The following is a 26,872-nucleotide window of genomic DNA, read 5'->3' as shown; positions in this document are numbered from 1 at the left end:
AATGAAGGTATTAGGATTCCTATCCTGCGTTCATTATAGGTGTGTTCCAAAATTTTCAATATAAGTCCTAAGATTTTTGATTGAACAAGCTAAAGCTTTATATTTGAAGGCACAGTGGAATCAACTTCTCTGGAATCACAAGGATATGTGGTATAATCAACAATGCTAGAAAGTGGTAAAGTAGTGGTGGATAATGGGAAAATAACGAAAAGATAATCTCTCTGCTTCCCAAAGTTAGGCATTCTTTCCTTAGGTTCCTAAAGCACCTTATGCTAATGTCTACAGCTGCAGAAAACACACTGTATTACAATAATTCGCTTACTGCTTCCTTCAGTGACCTATGAACTCCTTGATGGGAATGATTTTATATGCTTATCTGTAACAGTGAGCACAGTGGTAGACACAGAGTAGAGCGGGGACATAAATGTTTATTGTTACCGAATCATACATTTTTAGAAGTTGAAAATTCCTTAGAATTTATCTAGCTCCTTCCATTTTTCTAAGTGTGGATGTAAAGAAATTGATCAGAAGTGAAATTTTGAACCTGAAGTTACAGTTAGTTCGGAGGGGAATTTAGAAGCAAATTGTATTATCTCTAATTTTGTATTTATTAAACATTACCCGTTACATGTTTACTAATATTCTTCATTTTTTCAAGTGAATGAACCATACAAAGGTTCACCACTAGGATTCACAAACATTCTAGCATGATGGCAGACTGGTGGTTAAGGCAATTAAAAAACACCTTTACATGCAGAGCCTTCTAAATAAGGACTCATCCTAGAGAAACAGCATAGCAAACTGCACTTAGTAATTAAATCGAAGTAATGAGCTGTCAATCATCTAGATTTGTTCCTGTTCTAGCCCTTCATGTATTTATGTCTTAGTTCTAGATGAAACATTGAGAAAAGTTTAAATGTTTTTTTGTTTTATTTTTTGAAGATTTAACAAATTGCACATATAAGTTTTAACAGCTAGACAACAATTGCTCCCCCAAAAGTTTCTTCGTTGTCAATTACCATCCCTCATGTCTTCTCCTCTCCCTGCTTTGCCCCAGGGAAATACTGATGTGCATATTACCACTATAAATTAGTTTACATTTTCTGGAATTTTTATTGTTCGCAGTTTTAGAATTCTATACAAACAGAAGCAGGAAGTATTTACTTTTGTTTTTTTTTCCAATCAACTAAATTATTTTTAAATCCCTCCATGTTACTTCTTCTATCAAGAATTCATTCCCCATATAAGAAAAAACATATGATAATGTGGAATATGAGAAATGGCATGAGGAACTATAGGGGAAGGAGGGTAAACTGAAAGGGAAAAGTCAGAGAGAAAGACAAACAGGATTGCTGGAGGGGAGGTGGTAGGGGATGGAGTAACTGGGTGATGGGCACTAAAGAGGACACATGATGTGATGAGCACCAGATATTACATGCAAATGATGAATTATTGAAAACTACATCTGAAACTAATGATGTACTATATTAGCAAATTGAATGTAAGTTTTTTTAAATAACCTAAAGAAGAAAAAAAAAAAAAAGAGTTCATCCCTTTTACTGTTCTGTTGTATCCCACACAATGTTTTTCACCAGTCAGTTGTTGATGGACATTTAAGTTTTTTCCAAGTTTTGGCGATCCAAATTGCTATGAGCAATTGTGTATGAACCTCGGTCCAGACATATGCTATTTTCTTACTTTCATATCTAAAGATAAAATGGCTGAAACAAATTAGAAATGTATGTTTAACTTTTTAAGTAACATCCAAACTTTTTTCCTCAGCGATTGTACTATTTTATATTCCCACCATCAATCTACAAGAATTCCAACTGCTACACATTCTTGCCAAGACTTAATATGATCAGTCTTATTTCTAGGCATTTTGATATATGTTAAATGTTATTTCATTCTTTTTTTTTTTTTTTTTGGTCTGTTTTATATATCCTGAAACTGGTATTGTTGGTTTGGTCCATAATTGTTTAGAATTTTTATCTTCTTGGAGAATGGACCCCTTAATTGTAATGAGTGTCTCTCATTATCTCTGGTCTTATTTCTCCTTATGAAGGTTATAGGTGTGACATGAATATATCTACCTGGCTTTATTTTAATTTGTGTTAATACAGTTTATCTTTTTCATCCTTATGCTTGTCCTGTATATATGTCTTTTTATTTATGTTAGGTTTCCTATTGGCAACACATAATTGGTCTATTTTTTAAGTGTAATTTCATAATCTGTGTCTTTACATTGGTGTGCTTAGATTCTGTGTACTTAGCATAAATGTTAATATTCTTGATCAAAATTTACCATTTTTCTAGCTGTTATTTTTTTTTCTAATTTGGTTTTTTTTTCTGCCTTTTTTTGAATTAAGTGAGCAGTTTTTAAGACTCAATATAATCTCCTCTATGGGCTTTTATTTACACCACTTTAAAAATTGTGTTTGGAGGCTACCCTAGGTTTTATATGTGTCTTTAATTAATGTATTACTTCACATATAGCATAAAAACCCTACAAAAATATATTTCCAGTTCTCCCTTTCCATTTTTTGTACTATTGTTGCCATACATCTTACATTTGCATATGTAATAAATACAGAACACTTTGCTGCTATTTTTCTTCCTAGAGTCTGTGGATTTTTTTAGAGCAGTTAATAAGTCATCTCATCTTTCCCTACGTCTGAAAAGAATCCACCATGGCTTTGTTAGAAAGTTCTTTTCTTAACACATACCTGACACAGAAGGCACACAAATAAATATTTGGTGGATGAGTAAATTAATATATTCTTTCCTGAAAATACAATTTTTGTAGTTTTTGCAGAACTAAGAATACCCAGGAAATAATTCACAAGTCTACACATTATTTCAATTAAGAAAATATTCACACTATGAGGAAGTATGGTTACCCAAACTTACAGGAAGGGTGGGGAGCAGAGAGACAGAAAGGGAGAATGGGAATTAGGCTATTTCAACTCCTACTAAATGATACAGCAGAGTTAGCACATATCTAAGAAGGAGGTTAATATTCAAATAAATCATATTAACAGAAAAACTTTACTTTCAATTCTGCGCCTTTATTTTTTCTCAGGATAACTTTAACTAAAAGAAGGAAAGAAATCAGTCATATATTTCTGGTCTCTTACTGCCCATTTTACATTTTAAAATTAATATGATACCAATTACTATTCTACATTGCTACTCCTGCCAAATATTCAAGTGCTTATAGTATTTCAGCACAAAATATTGCTAATTACTTTTATATACTATATCATGTGGCTCCTAGTCAACAGCACTGCTTCTTATACTGAATAGTATTTCATACGACTTAGAACACTTTTGACATTTACTGTCTTATTTGATCCTTTCAGTAATCTTATGAAGTAAGTATGATAATTCTTATTTCATGGATTTGTAAATATGAAGCTCAGATTTTACTGGGTAAGTCATAAACTTCATCAATGAATGGGAACACAAGACCAAATCTGACCTCTGCACCCTGATATCTCCGAGATATGTATCATCCCAGCCATCCTTAATGTCCTGCTGCCATTGCACTTGACTCTTCCTATCCATTACTAGTCATGGAGCCAATCAAAACAAAACTTTTTATTATAAAAAATTAGCAGCCTATGTCCATATATTTAAGGATATCTCAGTTTAGGTCTATTTAACTTACTGTATGACGATACCCTTTTTTTTTTTAATATTGCAGAATTAAAAAGTACACAGAGAAGTCCATTTTTTCTCCAAAATCAGATAATTGTGCTATAACTGAATATACTCATATGGTTATCATTTATTAAAGAGTTTTTAAGACTACCCTATCACCTAGTGACTGCAAACAAATGTGTGCCATGAATATTAATGTTAACTAAATACTAAAATTACTTAAGTATAATATTTCATTAAATTAAGTGATAGGAACATGAAACACTAAAGATTATTTTGTAGCATGTTTACTGACCATATGATACAATTAAAGTATGTAAATGATCAGAGTTGACCTAGCTTAGTAGCATTTCAAGTGAAGATACTCTATTACTAGGAATTAGGGTTTATGAATGACCTTGGATGACACCTACCACAGATGATTCCAAAAGTATGGTGTTTCCAGAAATTTTATATTATGATAGAGAGGAACAGAGACTCATAACTCAAAATGTATATAATATTGCCTTTAGTTACATTTGACTGACAATAAACAATACCGAGTTTAGTGGAATTATTTCTCATGACAATGAAATCATTTAGGACACAGAAGAAATTGTCACTTTTAGAGTTTGAATTCAGTTTGCATGGCTAAATCTAGACTGCTTCTCAAGGAATCTTTAAAGCTCTCCTGATAAAATTCTTTTTTTAACTAATTACCCTTATCCAATTATTTATTTTTAAAAATTTTAAAGTATTTGACTTCTCATTTGTATGTATAGAAACAAAAACGTAAACCAATCTCTGAATTAACTTCACAGCAGAATATGAGAATACACTTTCTTTGGTATTTCCCAAAATCTCTCAGTTGTTTTGCAAATGTGCATGTTTCTAAGTTAAAAATAGTTCCCAAAATATTTTTGAAAATATTTCCCCAAAATCTAAATGATGAGTACACATTATTCATGTGTCCTCTTCTAATAAAATATCTGACTCAATAGGAGAGTAGTTGCCAAAGGAACCAGAAAATATACATTTTTAATGGATGAACAACACTTAAAAACCAGCCATGATATTTAGGTTTTAAAGCTCAAAGGAATTTGTAGTGATTCTCTTCCTCATGAGTGAAAAAACCATCTTTATCTATCTTACAAGGCTTAGGATTGCTAGGATTTCAACCAAAATGAGAATGGCATGGAGAAAGAAGGACACAAAGGAGAATGCTGTTTGAGTGATAAACAGAGTTAGGGGATAGAGAAAGAGAAAGATGGAGAGCAAGAAAATGAGAAAAATTCAAAGAAATACTTAGGCTCTAGGCAACTATTTATGATGCCCTGCACCCCATATAATATTAAACATTAAAATATATTCACATCCTCACTAAATACTGTTTCTATATATGACCATCCAAAACTGGAGTTTATTGCAACCAACAAGATGCAATTGCTATGCATTGTGTGCCTTTAATATGAGTGCGTTTTAAATGTACAATTTTCAAAAAAATAAATAAATGTACATTTTTTGTATTTTGGAGCCAATAATTTTTAGGTCTCCAGCATTTTCAGTCCCTTGAAAAACTAACAAGATCAAGGAATTGTGACAGCAGGAGCCAATGGAGAATGCAGCTCTCCCAAGGCCGAATTTTGCTATTGGCCACGAAGCTACCTATCTTTGAATTGGTCATCTTGAGAAAATGTTTTATGTTTTCCACTACTTGTCTTTAAAAGTCTTTAACAGAACTGAATGCAGACATTGGAATATTGTCAAGGTATATGTTTCTTAGCACATGTTTTAGGATGCTATGTGAGTTTGAGTTTCGTTTGATATTTTATTCCATTCTTTATAAGATAATGAGGGCATTTTTATTAATCTTAACTGCCTAATGAGTCTACCTTGACTTCCAGTGCTATCCTTATATTATTTGCTCATTTCTATATAATCCTTCCATCTTCCAACTGAAATAGAAAGCACTGTTAAAGATAAGGATTAAATAAGAGATAAAAAGTGAGGATTGATTTGGAAAATAACATAGTCCTTACTAATATAACAATAATATAAAATTAGTTGGCAGGGTCCGTGGCCCTATTCTCAGAATAAATGATTACCTTTGTTTTAAGCACCCAATAAGCTATCTTAAATTTTAATTCTCCCCTCCCCCAAATAAATGACAATTCTTACATGTCTGTTACCTAAACTGCCAATCATTTACCAAAACAAAAACTCAAGAATCACTTAAATATCCAAACTTGGTTTTATCTTTGACCTTCCCTGATCTCACCACCAGCTTCCCAGAACAAAATATGCTTTTCATCTTTGCTCCTTAAAGTCCCAACAACCATAGTCCTCTTCAAACTTTTGTGTGCAGGCCCAGCTTTACATTCTGATGAAGACGGACAAAATACATTCTTAATGCTATACTACTTTTTGATAAATAATAATACTTTAAGCTAGGGTTTCCATAACCTTAAATGCCTTCAGGGGCCAGGCACTCATCACAAACATATGAAGGAATCTGATCTAAAACAGAGATCTGAAGAACATAAATTACAAATTGTGCCTACATTTAAAAACATTCTTACAGCCAAACAAAATTGCTGCAGTCATTCATTTTCTGCAGTCATTAATTAAAACAGTAACCCTAATATAAACATTCATTACAGAATATCCTCTTACATGGTAATTATTCAGTAAATGGAAAGATGGATAGATGGATGGATCAATACAGGCATGATAGAATGATTAGGTGAATGGCTTGATGTAAACTTTTTTTTTTTTTTTTTAGTATAAACACTCAAACAGGTAAACTATTTCTTTTCTCTTTGAATGAAACCAATTTTTTTAAGATTTATTTATTCATAAGAGACACACACAGAGGGAGAGAGAGAGAGAGAGGCAGAGACATAGGCAGAGAGAGAAGCAGGCTCCATGCAGAAGTCTGATGCAGGACTCGATCCTGTGACTCCAGGATCACGCCCTGAGCTGAAAGCAGGCACTAAACTGCTGAGCTACCCAGGGATCCCCTGAAACCAATTCTGATTAGAAGTTTATTTCATCCCAAGGCTGTTGGTAGCACAATAAGCATTTCACCAAAAAGCAAAAGAAAGTCATAAAGTACCTTTTTCTTTTCCAGAACTATTGCCTAACCGCGACTAAAACTTTTTCAAAACACCGTAGGTATTTCCACTAAGACCAAGGAATATATGAAAATATGGAGCTGCAAATGTTCCCTGTGACCATCAGTTCAAATGTCTAATTTTATAAAAATAAGACTGAGGCCTAGAAAGTAAATACTTTTCCATACACCATGTAAGTTTAACAGGATAAATACTAGAATTCTGTCTAGAATTCTTTCTATAACATCTCGCTCTTTAAGGAAGGAGAAGGATAATCTGCTGTGACATATTTTTTTCCATGAGCAATGACTTTCCTCAACAGTAGTATGAACACATCATATTCTAATTAGTACAATGAATTATATCTACATAAAGCTGCTGCCATGGAATCTTTGGAGGTTTTTGGAAATAATCTCAGTAATTTGAGAATTACTGGATTACATCATAACAGTCTTTATGAAAACTGTCAACTTTCACATTATTTAATTCCCATCATAGCCACTGTGCAGATTATCTCAGTAGTGGACTGCAATGAACCATATATCTATATATTCATGCCTTTAAAAACCACTCCAGACACTGACTGTGAGCCCTACTATAGGATTTTGCATTGCCCAATTGTAGAGTGGCAAGCATGATGCAAACAGGGAATTGACAATTACTTTATCACCAAATCAGGTTATCCTTGAATTCTCTTCTCAGAGCCCAACCATGCTCCAAGCAAATCAAGGCCATACCATGGTAGAAAAATAAAGAAGCCATAAGGGGGAGCACAGAGATACCAGACAAGTCAATGATCTCAGATTCCCAAATATCCAGCTGAGCCCTATTTAAGTGCCTGATGCACAATATTGTAGGAAATAATATTGTAGCTTTCACTCATTTTAAGTTCCAAAGTGACTTGTCACCAGTCAAAAATCAGCAGAGGTACTAACTAGACAAAAGATCAAAGCCATGCAGAGTGGGGGCAGGTAAGAGGATAACCTAAACATATGCCAGAAGATACCTGACAGGCAGAAGTTAGCATCGTTGAGAGAACCAGTATCACATAAGCACCAAGAATATAGAAAAAATAATAATAATAAGCTCATCAACAATAGGGGAAGACATGAAATTTAACAACCTTAAAATCATGACTTTAATGATTTTTACATTAAATATAATAAAGATTAAATGTAACAAAAATTACCAATAATCTCTTAACAGTGTATCTCATTATCTCCAATACATATAGAAGGAAATGGAAATCCAAAAGGATGAAGCAATTGGTCTCTGGCCTCTTGGATGTTGGCAGACAGGACTCCAAGACTACATAAAGATTAGACAGCTTTCTTACTATCTACTGGATAGATGAATGAAGTCCCTTCATTCTCTACATTAATATTTCTCTTAGTAGATTGTATTCAACTTTTGTGAAAGTGTCAACATACCATTTAAAAGAAATATTATGTTTGAGGGTCCGATTAATTTGGATAATGCCATTATATTACTTTCATATTGGAACATTTGTAAAAATCACTTTCTTTTACTACTCTCTTTTTAAAACATTAAAACTTTTTTGTGATTCTTACAAATAAATTCTTATTAAGATTTTTTTAGAGCAATTTAAGTTCCACAGAAAAAGTAAGGGCAAAAGAGAATTTCCCTAAGTTTCCTGCCCCCACATGTGCATAGCCTCCCCCATTGTCAATATCTCCCCCAAAGTGAGACATAACAACAGTTACAATAGTTACAACAGAAGAACCTACACTGACACATCATAACCATCCACAGTCTGTAGCTTACATACAGTTCACTCTTCATGGTGTGTGATCTATGAGTCTGGGACAAATGTATAATGACATATACGCATTATTGTGGTATCATTCGTAACATTTTCACTGCTCTAAAATCCCTCTGTGCTGAAGCTCTTCATCTTGCCCAGCCCTCATTCCTCATCATACTGTGGTGACCAACTATCTTTAAGTCTCCATAGTTTTGCCTTTTCCAGAATGCCATGTCAAATAGTTGAAATGATACAGCATGTAGCCTTTTCAGCTTGGCTTCTTTCACTTCATAATATGCATTTAAGGCATCTCCCTGTCTCTTCCTAGCTAGTTAACTCATTTCCTTTTATCTCTGAAAGGTATTCTATTGTATAGATGTACTCTGTTTATCAATTCACCTACTAAAAGATATCTTTGTTGCTTCCAGGTTATGTCAATCATGAATAAAGGTGCTATTCACATCCATAATAAGGTTGTGTGGATATAAGTTTTCAGTTCTTTTGAGTAAATACCAAGGAGTGTGATTGCTGTATCTTATGAGTATAGTTTTCTAAGAAACTGCCAAACTGTCTTCCAAAGTGGCTATACCATTTTGCATTATCCATGAACAATGAATGAATGAGAGTTCCTGTTGCTTCACATCCTCACTAGCATTTGGTGCTGTCAGCATTGAGGCTTGAGCCATTCTAAAATACCAATGGCATTTTTCACACAACTAGAACAAACAATCCTAAAATATGTATAGAACCACAAAAGACCCAGAAGAGTCAAAGCAACCTTGAAAAAGAAAAACAAAACTGGAGGTAACACAATTCTGAACTTCAAGTTATATTACAAAACTATAGTAATCAAAACAGTATGGTTCTGGCACAAAACCAGACACATACACCAATAGAAAAGAATTGAAAACCCAGAAATAAATACACATCTATATTGTTAATTTATCTTCAACAAAGCTGGAAAGAATATCCAATGGGTAAAAGACAATCTTTTCAACAAAAAATTTTGGGAAAACTAGACCACTACATGCAAAAGAATGAAACTGGACCACATTCTTACACCATACACACAAAAAACCCTCATAATGGATTGGAGACTTAAATGTGAGACCAAAAACCATAAAAATCCTAGAAGAAAGCACAGGCAATAATTTATCTGGCATTTTTCTAGATAGGTCTCCTGAGGTAAGAAAGGAAAAGCAAAATTAAATTACTAGAACTACATCAAAATAAGAAGCTTCTGCAGAGTGAAGAAAACAGTCAACAGGGATCCCTGGGTGGCGCAGCGGTTTGGCGCCTGCCCTTGGCTCAGGGCGCGATTCTGGAGACCCAGGATCGAATCCCACGTCGGGCTCCCGGTGCATGGAGCCTGCTTCTCCCTCTGCCTATGTCTCTGCGCCTCTCTCTCTCTCTCTGTGTAACTATCATAAATAAATAAAAATTAAAAAAAAAAAAAGAAAACAGTCAACAAAACGAAAAGGCAACAAATGAAATGGGAAAAGATATCTGCAAATGACTTATCTGATAAAGGATTAGTATCCAAAACATATAAAGAACTTATATAACTCAAACCCAAAAACCAAGAAGACATGAATAGACATTTCTCCAAAGAAGATGCAAAGACGGCCAATAGACAAATGAGAAGCTTCTCAACATCACTGGTCATCAACGAAATGCAAATAAAAACTACAATGAGATATCACCTCACACCTGTCAGATGGCTAAAATCAAAAGCAGAGGAAAAAACATATGTTGACAGGGTTTTGGAGAAAAAAGGATAACACTTGGGCACTGCTGGTGAGAATACAAACCAGCGCAGCCACTCTAAAAAACAGTATGGCAGTTCCTCAAAAAGTTAAAAATAGAACTACCCTGTGAACCAATAATTGCACCACTGGGTGTTTATCCCCAAAATACAAAAACATTAATTCAAAGGGACACACGCATCCTCATGTTTATAGCAGCATTATTTATAACAGCCAAATTATGGAACCAACCCAAGGGTCTGCTGAAAGAGGAGTCAAGAAGGTATTGCCATTTGCAACAATGTAGATGGAGCTACATAATGCTAAGTGAACTAAGTCTGAGAAAGATCAATACCATATGATTTCACTCATATGTGAAATTCAAGAAACAAAAGAAATGAGTAAAGGGAAAAAAGAGAGAGAAAGGGAAACCAAGAGTCTCCTAACTGGTCACCAGAGGGGAGGGTTGGTGCAATAGGTGATGGGGATTAAAGAGTAAACTTATTATGATGAGTACTGGGTAGTGGATAGAACTGATGAATCATTATATTGTGCATCTAAAACTAACATAACATTATATGTTAACTATACTGGGATTAAAATTAAAAGCTTAAATTAAGAAAATGTAAAAAAATAAAAAAAGATTAGCTGACCATTTATTATGTGGGTCTATTTCTAGGCTCTCTGCTCTCTCTGATCTATTTGTCTATTTGTAATACCACACTGTCTTCATGACTATAGCTTTGTAATAAATCAAAGTTGTATAGTGTCACCCCTCCAGTTCTGTTCTTCTCATTCAATATTGTGTTGGCTATTCTGGATCTTTTATGGATGCTTTTCCATATAAACTATATAATCAACTCATTAATATCCATAAAATGACTTCCTGGAATTTTAATTGGGACTGCATTGAATCTATAGATTAAGTAGAGAAGAACTAACATCTTGACAATACTGAGGTTTCCTACCCATCAAAATGGATTATTAACTCAGTTCTTTGATATCATTTTTTCAGAGTTTTATAGTTTTCCCCACATAGAATCTTGTACTTTTTGTTAGATTTATAAGAATTTCATTTTGGATGGTGCCAATTCAAGTGGTGGTGTGTTTTTCATTTCAAATTCCACTTGTTCCTTGTTGGTATATAAAACAGCAATTGACTTCTGTATATTAATCTCATATCCTACAGCTTTGCTGTAATCACTTATTAGTTCCTATAGTTTTGTCAATTCTTTCAAATATTTTACAGAGATGATCATGTCTCTGAGAACAAAGATAAATAAATCTGTTGAGAGAGCCTGCTTGAGATTTGGGCTGAATATTATGCTGTATTTCTATAGGGCAAGTCTCTAAGTGACCAAGCAAAAAATACTAGAGAAATAGTAACTACTAGAGCATAGAAAGGGCTCTGAATAACTGCTAGAGCAATAATGAAAAGATTAGGAAAGACCTCATTGAATACTCAGGCACTTAGAAGAGAGCTCTTGAGAACTATACTTCATATGTAAGTCTAATATAGCCCCAATTAAAGGTTATTTCAGATCCTTCATATACAAGTTTTAAGACAACTTTTAAAAGGAACTGATATGAAAGCAAATCAACTGCTAGCAGAAATAACACCCAAAATCCATTAATAAAAAACAAAATCTAGATGCAGAAGATTGATGTTTCATATAAAATAAGAATTATTGGAAAAACAAAGCAAAATGATTTCTTTAGCCAGAAAATAAATCCATTTATACCAAAAGACCTAGAAATCACAGACATAGGAAATTTTACATTAGCCATTACTTTGAATTATTATAATTTTAGTTTTTATTTATATTTTTCATTCTAATATTTTCATTATATTTAGTTGTCTTCTGAAGTCACCCATTCTATCTTTAATTCCTTAGATTTTTAATTGTAATTATTTGAACATTACACCTAATTATTTGATGATCTGGATTTCCTGTAACTGTTTCTATAGTCACTCTTTCCTGTTGGTTTTTGGAGATCTATGTTTCTGAACACCTGATTATTTTTGATACGGTGCTAGATAGTGTATGTAAAAATTAGAGAAATATTTTTTGAAAGGACAGAAAATTTTTTTGCCATGTGGGCCAGAAACAGGTACCATTACACCACTCAAGACCTGTATTTGCAGCAAAGCTTTAGTTTGGGAACCAGCAGCATAGTTTCTGATTAGACTTAATCCTAGGGCTGACCCTTAGAGAATCTCCCTTAGAAAACTGTGGCATTTACCAGGACAACTTCTCCTTAGATCTCTCTAAATGGAAATTTTTGTCTCCTAACCTCCTTGAAACTCCTGAAAGTTCTGTTCAGTTTCTCAGCCTGTCATCTACTGATAATTACATGAAAGCAGCCATTTATTGCCTTTAAGCAGACAGTAATCTTTGCCTATAAATGACTAGGAAGTAAAACATTTTAGACTTTGCAGACCAAGAGAAGAAACTGAGTATGTTTTACAGGTAAATATATAGCAAGAGAGAAATCTTATATCTGTCCCGATCCATTTTCCTACAGAGGGGGACCCTGGGTAGTCAGCACACTTTAAGGCCCAACTGCCACGGAAGAGATATCCTCCAGATGAAGAATGAGCAGCCCAAGGAGAGATGCTTAGTGGACTGGGCAGGCAGAGATAATATACTGAAGGGACCCAACTGTCCATTTTAGTCCCTGCCTCACTGAATCTGCGAACATTATTCTCTCCCGTTGGGGAGCCAAGCCATCTCCATGTGGGTAGTTCACCAGAGCGGAGCCAGTTCATTGAGCTATCAATTACGACTCAGATTCTAGGTTCCTGGCAGATACCAAGAGCACAGCTCTCAACTTTTAGGTAAAGACCAACATGGGCCATCAACAGTAGCAACCCACCACTACTGGCATGGCTGGGAATAGAGGGAGAGGAATGAATGAAGGAAGATGTCCCAGCCTGGTCTCCATGGCTCAAGGGTATTTGTGAGCCATACAAAAATCCAGCAGGCTAGATTTGGACTAGATATGGGCTATAGTTTGCCAATCCTAGCTTTAAAGTGAAGAATGACCTCTGATATCAAACTATCCACTCTACTTCCCTTTTTAAGATTTCAATCCAGAAAAAAAAAAATTTAAGGAAAAGAATAGACTTTACTAAAATCCAGTGGGAAAATATATAAACTGTACATAACATAAAAACATCCATGTTTACAAAGCTGCAGTCTTGATAATCCACCAGCCATAGACACAGCACCAAGCTTATCAGTCCCAAATTCCCTCATCTGTGCTAGAGGGGCTGGTTTAGTTGGGTCAGACTTGCTTTCCTGATTCTTTAGAACTGGCCAAAGAAGCTGGCATGGCTTGGTTGCAAGAAAACACAAAACCACCCTTCTCAACCATGAAGGGTTCTCTGTTTTGTTTAGTACTAAATATTTCTTTTTTTTTTTTATTGGTTACTTTGTTTTTATTTATTTTATTTTTTTTTAATTTTTTATTGGTGTTCAATTTACTAACATACAGAATAACCCCCAGTGCCCGTCACCCATTCACTCCCACCCCCCGCCCTCCTCCCCTTCTACCACCCCTAGTTCGTTTCCCAGAGTTAGCAGTCTTTACGTTCTGTCTCCCTTTCTGATATTTCCCACACATTTCTTCTCCCTTCCCTTATATTCCCTTTCTCCTGACTGACCAATCTCTCGAGTATCCTGGGTTCTGGAATATTTACTATTCTTCTAGTTCTTCCAGCTAGTTCTGATGGCTGAAGGTAGATTGTGGTGCCAGAGCAGCAGCTCCTTCCAGTCTGTAGATAGGAGCAGTAGCTTCTCATGGGGAAAGGCAAGGCTGAAAAGTCCACCACAAGGGTCTCCTGAGTGACCAAAGACCCTGTGGCACTGACCCTAGGCCATGCGGCATAGCAGGCGGTGCCATTCTACGACAGATTCAATGAGCTTTGAGAATTGGGCATGAGGAGCACATCCAAGACAAGAAAGGGCATTCCAGAGAGGCTCTCCATGGGGAGGGTATTACCATCGGCCAGCCCTGGGCATAGAAACCACCAACCTGGGGTAAACCCCTTTGCCTGCAGGCTAATGGCCACAGCAGAAGTGCCAGCCATTCTTCTGTTTCTAATCAAAGCTGTGGATTCTCTGGGCAGCCTCACTTATCAAACAGGCAGCCCAAGTGAGCTGCTGGTGGTTAGGGCTGTTGGGACTTGTGTTTTCAGCCAAAGTTTCAGCCAGAAGTATCTGGAGCCTCTGCAGAGGCAGGGGAAGCAGATCTTAAGACGAAGCCTCCTAAACTCATGCCAAGCTTCTTGCATAAAGCTCAGGAAACGGTTTTTCTTTAGTTGCACCTACTGAGTGGTCTGGGACCACTCTCGGTTGGCAGCAAATTGGATAGAGAACTCCAGGTGGGGTCAGAAGACTTCCAGCCCCTGTCCCTAGGTGCCCTCCTTGGAGGGAGGGAAGCAGCTCTTGACTGGTGCTCTAAATGAGCTCCCAGGGCCCAAACAGGATCTGGTGTTCTGCTGGTCACAGGATGCTCTTGGCTTTCAAAACTCAAATGAAGTATGAGGCCACCAGCCCCAGCTATTCCTGGTAGCACCGCTCTGTCTCCAGCAGCTCCCAGGAAGGGCAGGTGCATTTCCCCTCCTAACAGGTGGCGCGTTACTCTTGCACCTGGCACCATGCGCTGGTGCCTGGCCTCTCCATGGTGGGCTGAGGAGGTCAATGCTCTCACATAGAGAATTCATGCTGCCTACATAGCTTTCTCGCCTTTTTTTTTTTTTTTTTTTTTTTTAATGCATGGGCAGACTTTTCTCAGTAGAAGATATAGTCTAAAACAGTTTCTCAATCTCAGCACTATAGACATTTTGGGTCAGATAATTTATTGTGGAGGACTGTTCTATGCACTGTAGGATGGTAGCAGCTTGCCTGACCTCCATCCACTGGATGCCAGTTATCATTTCCCCAGTTCTGATAACCAAAAATATCTCCAGACAATGCCAAATATACCCTCAGGGTAATATTGCCCCAGTTGAGAACTACTGGCAAAAAATAACTATTGTATCATTACCAGAAGAGGCAGCTGAATATATAAATTCCTTGAATTCTGGTTATTTTTATGTGAAAAATACTGAAATACAGCATTATAAAGATTATATAACCTATAAAATGCTTGGCTTAGTGTTTTGTATATAAGACACTATTCTGGAGAACTAGAAATGTGCCTAAAAGTATGTAAAGATATAAAAATAGTTAATATACTTAGGATATGTCAGTAAACAAAATTATTAAATTTGCACATAACCCATGCTCATTAATAATTTTAACTTATTACATGTTTATAAAGTTACAGGGTTTATCTAAACCTCTTTTACATTTATTATCCTATTTCACTCTCAGAATAATGCAAGGAGATAGGTACATTGTTAATGCTCATCTTCAACATGCATAAATTGGGGTACAAAGATGTTAGGGAAATTGCCCAGTACTGACAGTAGGTAAGTGACAGAGCCAGGATTCAAAGTGAAACTTTCATTCTCTAGAGGCTGAGCTTTCATCATTTGCCATTTTTAAACGAATAAAGCTTAGTAATGAAAATGTGCTTTGAATTCCTGGTTGCAAGGATTTTTGGATGTGATTGATTTATTGAATTAGTAACTGTGTTTCTCTTCAGGGTTCTTTTAATACTTTCTCATATCTCTTTAAAAAGGATGAAGACAGAGTTCATTTAAGACCATTTTGTTCAGTACTTAAGGAAACTGAATAATGTTCATAATAGTGATATTGTGGATTATATGTGTGTGGCTTTAAACTGTCCCAGGAGGAATTTATATAGAATTTGTAAAATATTTCCTGACAGCAATGGTTCTTAAGCACCATCATGGCCAAAAATCAGAATTTTCCAAACTGGAAAACATAAAAAACAGCTCACTGCATGTATGCTACAATTTACGAGCATAACTTCCTAATAGGATTTTGGTCATAAATATAATTTTTAGGTGAAAAGTCACTATTAAAAGTCATTGAAAACCAAGAAGAGATTACTAGATGATGTAGAATAAGTACAGAGAAAGGAGAAGAGCAGACATTTTTAAGTAACATCCTCTTGTCCTAAAAATCAACTGTATTACTAATTAAAAATTAATACATAAAAAAGTATAGGGTGTATATACTACTATAAAATTTGGAGATCAAATTTGGAGGTAAATAATCATATACCTGAGGAGAAATAGGGAAGACATGATGCAAAAAGGAAAGAGATTTTAGGAAAGAGGGCAAAGATGTGGGCATAGTTAAATTTGGTAAGCAGAAACAAATCTTTGAGATTATACAATTAGAAATAGGTATGTCAGGTTAGGATACCAGACAAAAGGGAGCTGAAGAGAAAAGAAGGTCCATAATCTACATGAAGTTCCCCTTAATTTATTGGTGAAATAGTAAGCTGTGTGTATTGTGAGTGAGACTCTGAAAGGTCTGGAAGAGAACAGCTACTGGAGCTGAGGGCTAGCTGGAGATTTCAGCATCTGTCAGGTGCTAGAACACACAGCAGTCCAACAAGAATGGAACGTCTCCCTTTTCTCCGCATCCTCTCCAACATTTGTGGTTTCCTGCCTTGTTAATTTGCCCCATTCTCGCTGGTGTGAGGTGGTATCTCATTGTGGTTTTGATTTGTATTTCCCTGATGGCAAGTGATGCAGAGCATTTTCTCATATGCATGTTGGCCATGTCTATGTCTTCCTCTGTGAGATTTCTGTTCATGTCTTTTGCCCATTTCATGATTGGATTGTTTGTTTCTTTGGTGTTGAGTTTAATAAGTTCTTTATAGATCTTGGAAACTAGCCCTTTATCTGATATGTCATTTGCAAATATCTTCTCCCATTCTGTAGGTTGTCTTTGAGTTTTGTTGACTGTATCCTTTGCTGTGCAAAAGCTTCTTATCTTGATGAAGTCCCAATAGTTCATTTTTGCTTTTGTTTCTTTTGCCTTCGTGGATGTATCTTGCAAGAAGTTACTATGGCAGAGTTCAAAAAGGGTGTTGCCTGTGGTCTTCTCTAGGATTTTGATGGAATCTTGTCTCACATTTAGATCTTTCATCCATTTTGAGTTTATCTTTGTGTATGGTGAAAGAGAGTGGTCTAGTTTCATTCTTCTGCATGTGGATGTCCAATTTTCCCAGCACCATTTATTGAAGAGACTGTCTTTCTTCCAATGGATAGTCTTTCCTCCTTTATCGAATATTAGTTGCCCATTAGTTCAGGGTCCACTTCTGGATTCTCTATTCTGTTCCACTGATCTATGTGTCTGTTTTTGTGCCAGTACCACACTGTCTTGATGACCACAGCTTTGTAGTACAACCTGAAATCTGGCATTGTGATGCCCCCAGATATGGTTTTCTTTTTTAAAATTCCCCTGGCTATTCGGGGTCTTTTCTGATTCCACACAAATCTTAAAGTAATTTGTTCTAACTCTCTGAAGAAAGTCCATGGTATTTTGATAGGGATTGCATTAAACGTGTATATTGCCCTGGGTAACATTGACATCTTCACAATATTAATTCTGCCAATCCATGAGCATGGAATATTTTTCCATCTCTTTGGGTCTTCCTCAATTTCTTTCAGAAGTGTTCTATAGTTTTGAGGGTATAGATCCTTTACATCTTTGGTTAGGTTTATTCCTAGGTATCTTACGCTTTTGGGTGCAATTGTAAATGGGATTGACTCCTTAATTTCTCTTTCTTCAGTCTCATTGTTAGTGTATAGAAATGCCACTGATTTCTGGGCATTGATTTTGTATCCTGCCACGCTACCGAATTGCTGTATGAGTTCTAGCAATCTTGGGGTGGAGGCTTACACTGTTGGTGGGAATGTGAACTGGTGCAGCCACTCTGGAAAACTGTGTGGAGGTTCCTCAAACAGTTAAAAATAGACCTGCCCTACGACCCAGCAATTGCACTGTTGGGGATTTACCCCAAAGATACAGATGCAATGAAACGCCGGGACACCTGCACCCCAATGTTTATAGCAGCAATGGCCACGATAGCCAAACTGTGGAAGGAGCCTCGGTGTCCAACGAAAGATGAATGGATAAAGAAGATGTGGTTTATGTATACAATGGAATATTACTCAGCTATTAGAAATGACAAATACCCACCATTTGCTTCAACGTGGATGGAACTGGAGGGTATTATGCTGAGTGAAGTAAGTCAGTCGGAGAAGGACAAACATTATATGTTCTCATTCATTTGGGGAATATAAATAATAGTGAAAGGGAAAATAAGGGAAGGGAGAAGAAATGTGTGGGAAATATCAGAAAGGGAGACAGAACGTAAAGACTGCTAACTCTGGGAAACGAACTAGGGGTGGTAGAAGGGGAGGAGGGTGGGGGGTGGGAGTGAATGGGTGACGGGCACTGGGGGTTATTCTGTATGTTAGTTAATTGAACACCAATAAAAAATAAATTAAAAAAAAAAAAAAAAGAATGGAACGTCTCTCCTGAAGAGGTAGTACTGGGCTGACTCTCAGGAAGTCACTTACTAGGTCCTAGAATAATAGCAAATGATGACTCACTTTAACAGAGCTGTTTAAAAGCCTCAAGATAAGGATGGTTACTAGTAAGGTGATGCCTTTGAGAATAAAACTCAGCACTTCCCAGAGAAAGATAACAGAAGCTGACCACAAAAGCCTAAATGTCGGAATGAGTAGACAAGGTGCTTTTGCACTTACATATATTCAGAGACTTAAATGTTCATAATCAATGAACTGATGGACCTGCAAAATAACTACTTGAAAAAAGGGGGCAGGGAATGTGTCAGTGAATGGATTAATACAACTTAGAAACAACAGAATAAAAAGAAAAAAATCGATTTAAAGATCTGTGAGTTCAAATTAAGTGGTAAAACATATATATAAATGGTGTCCCAGATAGATAATGTCAAGGGGACAGAAAGAGTACATGAAAAAAAAAAAAAAAAAAAAAAAAACCACCAAAATTTGGAACAACAACACAAAACCAAGATCTAGGAAGGTCAGCAAAACCCAAAAAGAACGTACAGAAATAAAACACATTTAGATACATCACATCCTAACAGCTGAAAAACATAACAAAGATGAAATATTAAAAGGAGGAAGAAAAACAAAACCTATGAGAACAATGAAATAAAGGACAATTGACTTCTAACCAGTGCAGACCAGAAAAAAACATTATTTTAAGATTTAAAAAAAAATTGTCAACTCAGAATTTTATATTAAATGAAAATACTCTTCAAATGTGTATTTGATATAAATACATTTTAAGATAAAAAAAAAAGACATGAAACAAATTCTTTAAACTGAAGGAAACAGACCAACACAGCAACTTTGAAATATAGGAAGAAACAAAGAACGTAAGTACTATAAATACATGGATCAATACAAAAGACTATATTTTATTCTATTCTATTCTACATGTAAATGAATAAATGAATTTTAACACTTTATCATGAGGCTTATGGGTGGACATATATGACGATAGCACAAATTCAGTAAGAAATAAAGACAGTAGACTATTGCAATGGTTTTACACTTCACATATAGTAATGTAATAAATGGTGATGTATATTAACAACCAAGAGGAACCATTAAATATTACGTATACTCACATAGACAGAGATAGGCCCTACAAAGCCAATAGGGAAACGAGGATTGAATACTATATATGATTAACTTGAAATAAAGCTCAATGATGGAATAGATCTCAAAAAAAAAAAAAGTTTCTCCAGATTTGGTTTCATAATTTCATATTGAAAATTAAACTTATTTTTGTTCAAACTAGAATTAAAAAATCAAGTATATTTGACAATGAAGGCCATAAGGTATGCCAAAAAGAATAGTCTTAAACATTTAAAAACATTGTTCAATGAGCACACATGTAAAAAATGAGTATTAGAAGTCATTTAAAAATCAAGTCACAAAACTTAGATTTTAGGCATTCCTTCTTTAAACAAATATGTATTAAATGCCCATTTTGTGTCATGCACTGTTCCAGGGGCTAGAAACAAAGAAAAAGAAGGGAGAGGGCGTGGAGGAAGGGTACCAGGTGAGAGAGGAGGAGAGGGAAAATGTCTAACAATAAATTCTATGAAGATAAGCAGGGGCTCCTGGGTGGCTCAGCAGCTTAAGTGGTAGATACTTGGTTTCAGCTCAGGTCCTCATCTCAGGGTCGTGAGATAGAGCCCTGCATTAAGCCCTGTGCTTAGCATGCAGTCTGCTTAAGACTCTCTCTCCTTCTTCCCTTTCCACAAATAAATTAATCTTTAAAAATAAAAAAAGCAGCAAGGAGGCAAGAGACTGCTCAGAATCAAGAGGAAGGGGGTCACCATCCTAAGTATCAGAATAGCCCTCTCTTGGACAGTGACATGCAGACAAATATCTCAAGATGGTGAAGGAAGAAGCCATACGAGTATCTGAGAAAAAAAAAAAAAATCCAGGCAGAGGAAAGAACACATGTAAAAATGTTCTTAGCCAGGGATTTGTCTGATGTGTTTTATAAACAACAAGTAGACCAGAGTAATTGGAATGTTGTCGGCAAGAGGCCAAAAGGTTAGAAATGAAATCAGGTATACAGGGGGAAGGCCACTTTTTAGAGCACTGGAAGAACTTCAACTTTTCTTATCTTACTATCAACCACTTTGGGGGTAAATTTTTATCAAAGTAGGATAAAATAAAGTGAGACCTTAGACAGTTATACAAAAATTCCCTGAACATTTAGTGGGCACAGTCATGGTGAGTTTTGAGATAATTTGATCTGTTTCAACTTTCTGAAAATTACTATTAGGTTGAGAAGAGAACATGATGTTGACTGTGGTGATCAGTGAAGAGACTATTATAATAATCCAGGTGAGAGGTAAAAGGGATTTGGATAATGATCACACAAGTGCTAAGGAGCGATTAGTTTCATAATAGATTTTAAAGGTAGAGCCTACATGGTAAGAAAATGGATTTTCAGTAGAGTACCAGAGTCAAAAGGAATCAAGGATATCTTGGTACTCGGCTAACTGTAAATTATGGTCTACACAACTGGAAGTAGAGATTTACCACCAAATGAGCTGAGGAAGAATGTGAGAAACCTTGGTTTATGGGGGTTAGATTGAGGACATTTTTTGGACAAGTTTAATATTAGTGTATACAACTGTGAGACAAATATATGCTATTCAAAGCTGTGATGACTGAATGTGATCACCAAGCAATGACTGTAAAGGGAAGGAGGTGTGGTGCAGAGCGAAAGAGATTAAGAAGTTAAAAAAAAAAAAAAAAAAAAAAAAAAAAAACTAAAAACTGAGCTTTGGAGCAGTTTAAAATTGCAGACCATAAAAGGAGGTAACTATTAACTTTTAGGTCAGAAGTATACAATTTAGAATGAATTATGCTAAGAAAGGGAAGAAGTTATACACAAAATTCCCTCAACAGTTATGAGACACAGACATGTGACAAGAAAAAAATGCACTTTTCAAATAGGATGCTGTGATTGTAAGGAAAGTCTTAGAAAATCTCAAATTGGCTGTCATCCCACAATATACAGAATTTCAGAGTTGACATCAGTTCAGTAGTTGTGTCTACTAAGTAAATGGCAGAGAAATGTGCTGAGTGAAGGACCAGGTTTTACTGTCCCTATCCCTAGGAAGGTGATGTACTCACAAAAGAAGGGCTCTATCAAGGTATCTGCATTAAAGTGTTTAATTCAGTATATGAACAATGACTAACAAATGAATGCATTGTTAGAGGGAGGCTGAATCCCTTTTAATTTAATGATTCACGTGTACCTAACTTGGAAATAGGAAGGGAGGGAGGGAGGGAGGGAGGGCAGACTTTAAAAGATTTCATGCCACTGACTTCAGTCTCAAGCATTGTTCTAAGAATCTAGTCTCTGTTATAGTTCTCTTCCTTTCTGTCTAGGCCTTGCTTCACTTGGGGCTCCTCTCAAATTCAGGCTTTGTATCTTCCTTGATTAAATTCCAACAGAAAAAAAAAAAAAAGATAACCTTTTCCCCAAAAGTTCTAACTCATACTCTGGGCCTGAGTCTGATGAGTTTTGATTAGGTTACACTGGTATCTATAAAGGAATCATTATGGCTGGGCCAAGGATGGAAGAATATGGAGTGTGTTGCTGGGATTAACCATATGCCACAAGTACATGAGATAAGGAGGGGAATGGTTTCAAAGAAACATCGGATTAGTCTTTTGAGGAGGGAAAATACATGTGCCATGGTAGAGAACGGTCACCTCAATTATCAATTGGAATCCCTGGCCATTTGGAGAAAACGAGATGTATTATTTAAAATGCATTTGCAACCACTACAGAATACCCATTGAATAGCTGCTTATGCCAAAAAGTATTTATTGTTTACTAAGAGTCCAGATGTAGGCATTTCCAAACCTTAAGCTGTTAAACATTCTCTACTTTGATCCTTGACATGGTAACATTTGCCTTTGGGCTTCATATTCCCACACAGCACAACAATAAACTCCTCTTTATGCAGTTCTCCTTCTCAAGGAGGAAAATATATCCCCAAAGTTCCCAGAATATGTTTGATTACACCTCTTTCACCAAAATGTGACCATGTGCCCACCTGAGAGCAATCTCAGGCAAAGGAGGACAGTCTGCCAATATTAGACTAGGTTTATCATGAGTTAGACTCTGCATTGGGCATTTTGCTACTGCTATTCAATCATCATTCTATTGGTAAAAATAAAAGGGGGATGTTCACTGGCTATTGAATAGATAAACAAGAGAATGTATAGAATGTATCATGTTTGGAAACCTAAAATTAATCTGGAATTTGTGTACAGAATAGATGAAGAAGCGAGTTATAAGGGAGTGATGGACAGTGTACAGAGGCAGGACATCAACCAGTGCACAGCCACCGAAAAACTGCCTAGACAGTAAAAGGAGTATAAAGCAGAGTATAATGACTAATCTTGGAGGACATAAACCACCATCTAATGTGAATTTATAAAGAGAGAGAGAGAGGGCAGCCCCGGTGGCGCAGCGGTTTAGCGCTGCCTGCAGCCCGGGGCATGATCCTGGAGACCCTGGATCGAGTCCCACATCGGGCTCCCTGCATGGAGCCTGCTTCTCCCTCTGCCTGTGTCTCTGCCTCTCTATCCCTCTGTGTCTCTCTCATGAGTGGATAAATAAAACCTTAAAAAAAAAATATAAAGAGAGAGAGAGAGATCCTGTTTGGTTTGTACTCTGCATTACCAGATTGTTTAATTGCTTTAATTTCCTCATATCCTCAGGAGACCACTTAGAATTGTCTACTGTATCTCCCAATTTAATTTCTATTGAATACTCTTAAACCTCCTTCCCATACGCTTCACCAACCCTCTAGCTTTCCTGGCAGAGGAGTACCGGTAGTCTTGTTGCCATCTTTCACTTATTAAAATTTCTTCACTTGCACCAGCTTAATGCAACATTCTGCACTTGGCATTCTGCCATTCCGGTTACTCCTTTTGGCTTAGCTTTCAGTTCCTTCTTTAAAGGAAGTTAATACCCACTGGGTGACATGGAGACGTGAAGCAGCATGTGGCAGGACAAGGGCAAAAACAAAGTGTTACAGACACTATTAATCTCTCTATAAGGGTATGAGTAGCTAGCAAAATAAACACAGATAATAAAAGTTCTGCTTCATTCTGATTTCTATGTTTATATTTATATATATCAACTTATATTTCTATGTCATATGTGTATATATTTTTAAATATATAATACATAATTATATAGAATATAATATATATATTTTTAAATCTATGATCATGGCTGTGCCTGTATCCTATCTGTTTCCTGCCCACAGAGCTACCATACAAGACCCCAGAAGTTTTCTAATCCAATGGGAATAAGTGCTTGCTGATTTGTCCAGAGGTCTGGATTATAGGTCTACACTGCAGCACAATCAATCCATTTATTTTTCAAGCAGTTCCACATGTGGTCAAATACAGCTTCCTAAAACAAACACCGTCTTTGACCAAAACTTGATTCATGGAAGTAATCAGATTTCACTACTAAGTTTATTGAGGATGTCCTTTATAGGCACAAGCCAGAGCTGATATTGTAGGTGTGGCAAAATAATTTTCAATAATAGAAAATTAATGACCAGAGATTAAAACATGCAGTGGTAGCAGTCACATTACCATAAATTATAACCTACATTCCTCGGTTGATAATATGAACCGCTCCCTCATTCTCTAAAGTAATTGCTCCTCTTTTTTTTTTTTTTTTTTTTTTTTTAATAAAGAAGTTTCTTCCTAATTTCATGACAAAGGAGACTGACAAAAACCCTCCCATCTACTCTGGAATGTTAACAGAAAGGCAACAAATTCTAGGTATGTAGAGCTCAGCTCTTCAATATCCTTATGTTCATGTAAAACAGTAATGCTAAAGGAAAAAAAAAAACAACACTCCGGTTCATTGTTGAAGTCTCTTCCAATTATTTAAAAATTAGATATCTCTATTTTTGTTTTTATGTTCCTGATAGCAAAGAAATGAGTTCTGAAAAAATTTATAACAATTATTGATTTAAAATATAAATTCTTACATAAAGATGGACTAACATACTTAACGTAATTATTCCCTTTGCCATGACTTCATATATATCAAGTATATACTTAATGATTTTAATATATTTTATTTAATATTTCACTCTCAGAATTGGAAGATACTATGTCCTAAGTTGCTACAGTGATTAATTTTTTTGCCAACACATGGAAAACAGAAGACAGAGAGTAAAAGAGGTTTTATGTAGCTAGCCACTTTTACCCATATCCTGGGTTGAAATATTTGGTTTTCTTTTTTTTTTTTTTTTTTTAAGAGCAGTACTAACGACTAATATAGGACTTTACATGTTATTAACAGATTAGCAAGCCAAGGTTTTCATCAAGTTACCTTTCCCAACTCCAAATAAAAAAAATTTACGTACTATACAAATTAAAAAACTCTGCATGCAATTTAAAATATCTATTTCTAAATACACAGCACCAAGACTAAATATCTAACATTGACTAAAAGGTTAAAGAGCTATCTTTGGTTTTTCCCTTATTGGCAAAATATTCCATCTGCTAGTTTATATCATCAAAACAGCTGGAAGACAATTCATTAGAACTAAATACTTACCATGCCGTTCTACTTTCCCACACAGATATATTGGTTCCTCCAGCACAGTGTCCCTGGATACTTAAACGTTATTGACATTCTTTATACTGTACATGTTTAAACAAAGGTATCTACTAGTCTAGCCATGTCCCATCAGAATTCACAAACCATTTCACTGCAGCAATTACAAACTAAGATGGAAGAGCAATAAAAGGTATTAGCCATGTGATCTTGCAAGACTCATGGTAAAAGATGAAGTTTAAACAGAAAAGGACTTAGACCCTAAGAGACAATTTATTCTTCTTCCCTATGTACCATGTTTTATATTTTAGAAAAGAAGCTTCAACTTCAAAACTAATCAAAATACTAAAATGAATTTAATGTTAAATTTTAAAAAAATATGTTGGTTCTTCAAAACAACTCAGGACTCAGCAAAGATAATGCACCAAAAAGCATACTTCTATTCACATTCTTTATTCATTTAGGATGTATTTATTGTGCAACCAATACTGAAAACTATAGAGGCCTGGCAAGAATATCCTGATGAATAGGTATGGTAAGTGCTCTCAGAAGACTTTTAACCTCACCCTCAGTTTTATACAGGCCCCCTTCATGCTTTCTAAAAGTTTGCAGTTTGAAATATTTGAAGCACTAGCCCAAAAGCTGTCTTTATTAGCATAAAAATATTATCCTAGCAATAAAAAAATTAAAACAATTACTTCTTTAATATTACTTATTTCCCCTTCTTGGGTGACCAGAGAATACAAAATCCATTTATTGCTTCCTTTTGCAGTTTCCAGAAGCTACCAAAATCATCTTCTCAGTTCTCATGCTATTTTTGATAGTTCTTTTTAAACTCCTACCTCAGCTTCTCCACATCGAATATACTCCTCCCATGCTGCTGTCTGATGGCTCAAAATGGATTTGCTACACCTTTTCTCTGAACAAGTTCCTGAAACTCAGAGGGTCATGATCTTAAACCAAATAGCTGTCCATATACCTGCCTTGCTGCAAAGCATTATGATCACCTTCTAGGAACTTGGTTTCTGTCACTTTCAAAATAAATCTGATATTTGGTTTTTCGAAGACCTACATACCTAAAAATAAATTAGAAAGTTGACTGAGAGGCTTCAGATGCCCAAATATCAGACATGTGATCCTTTTTATATAGAAAATAAAGAGTATTTCAGTAGAATGATCATCCACTTTATACAAAAAAATAAACCAACACATGAAATTCTTATAAGCAACTGGGTGAGGTTTCAGTGGTAAATAAAATTATTTTAAATTCCTCAGATTTATTTTAAGTCAGCTTTGGAATCATTTAAGAAATCATAAAATATGCAAGTCCTGGGCTGGTCCAGCTACTTAATTTTCCAGGATTATTTATAAATCACTTTTGTTCAATAAGTGAAACTACCTTCCCTGCTAAATTTAAATTATCAGATACTTCCAAAGTATTTCTGAAGCCAGCAATTGTTTTCTCATTTGCTACTTGGCTTG

General features: G+C 35.7%; 1 protein-coding gene and 1 pseudogene across 3 annotated transcripts in view; both read right to left on the bottom strand.

Annotated features, from left to right (window-relative positions):
* The window catches only part of LOC144321974 (uncharacterized), a 215,455-nt gene that overhangs the window by 169,887 nt on the left and 18,696 nt on the right, over window positions 1-26,872 (bottom strand). The gene's annotated exons all lie outside the window — the stretch shown is intronic.
* Window positions 13,841-14,953, bottom strand: LOC144321581 (rho guanine nucleotide exchange factor 39 pseudogene; annotated as a pseudogene).

This window comes from Canis aureus, chromosome 10 (assembly GCF_053574225.1).
Source record: "Canis aureus isolate CA01 chromosome 10, VMU_Caureus_v.1.0, whole genome shotgun sequence".
Taxonomy (NCBI): Eukaryota; Metazoa; Chordata; class Mammalia; order Carnivora; family Canidae; genus Canis; species Canis aureus.
This window is presented reverse-complemented; position numbering and strand designations above follow the sequence as displayed.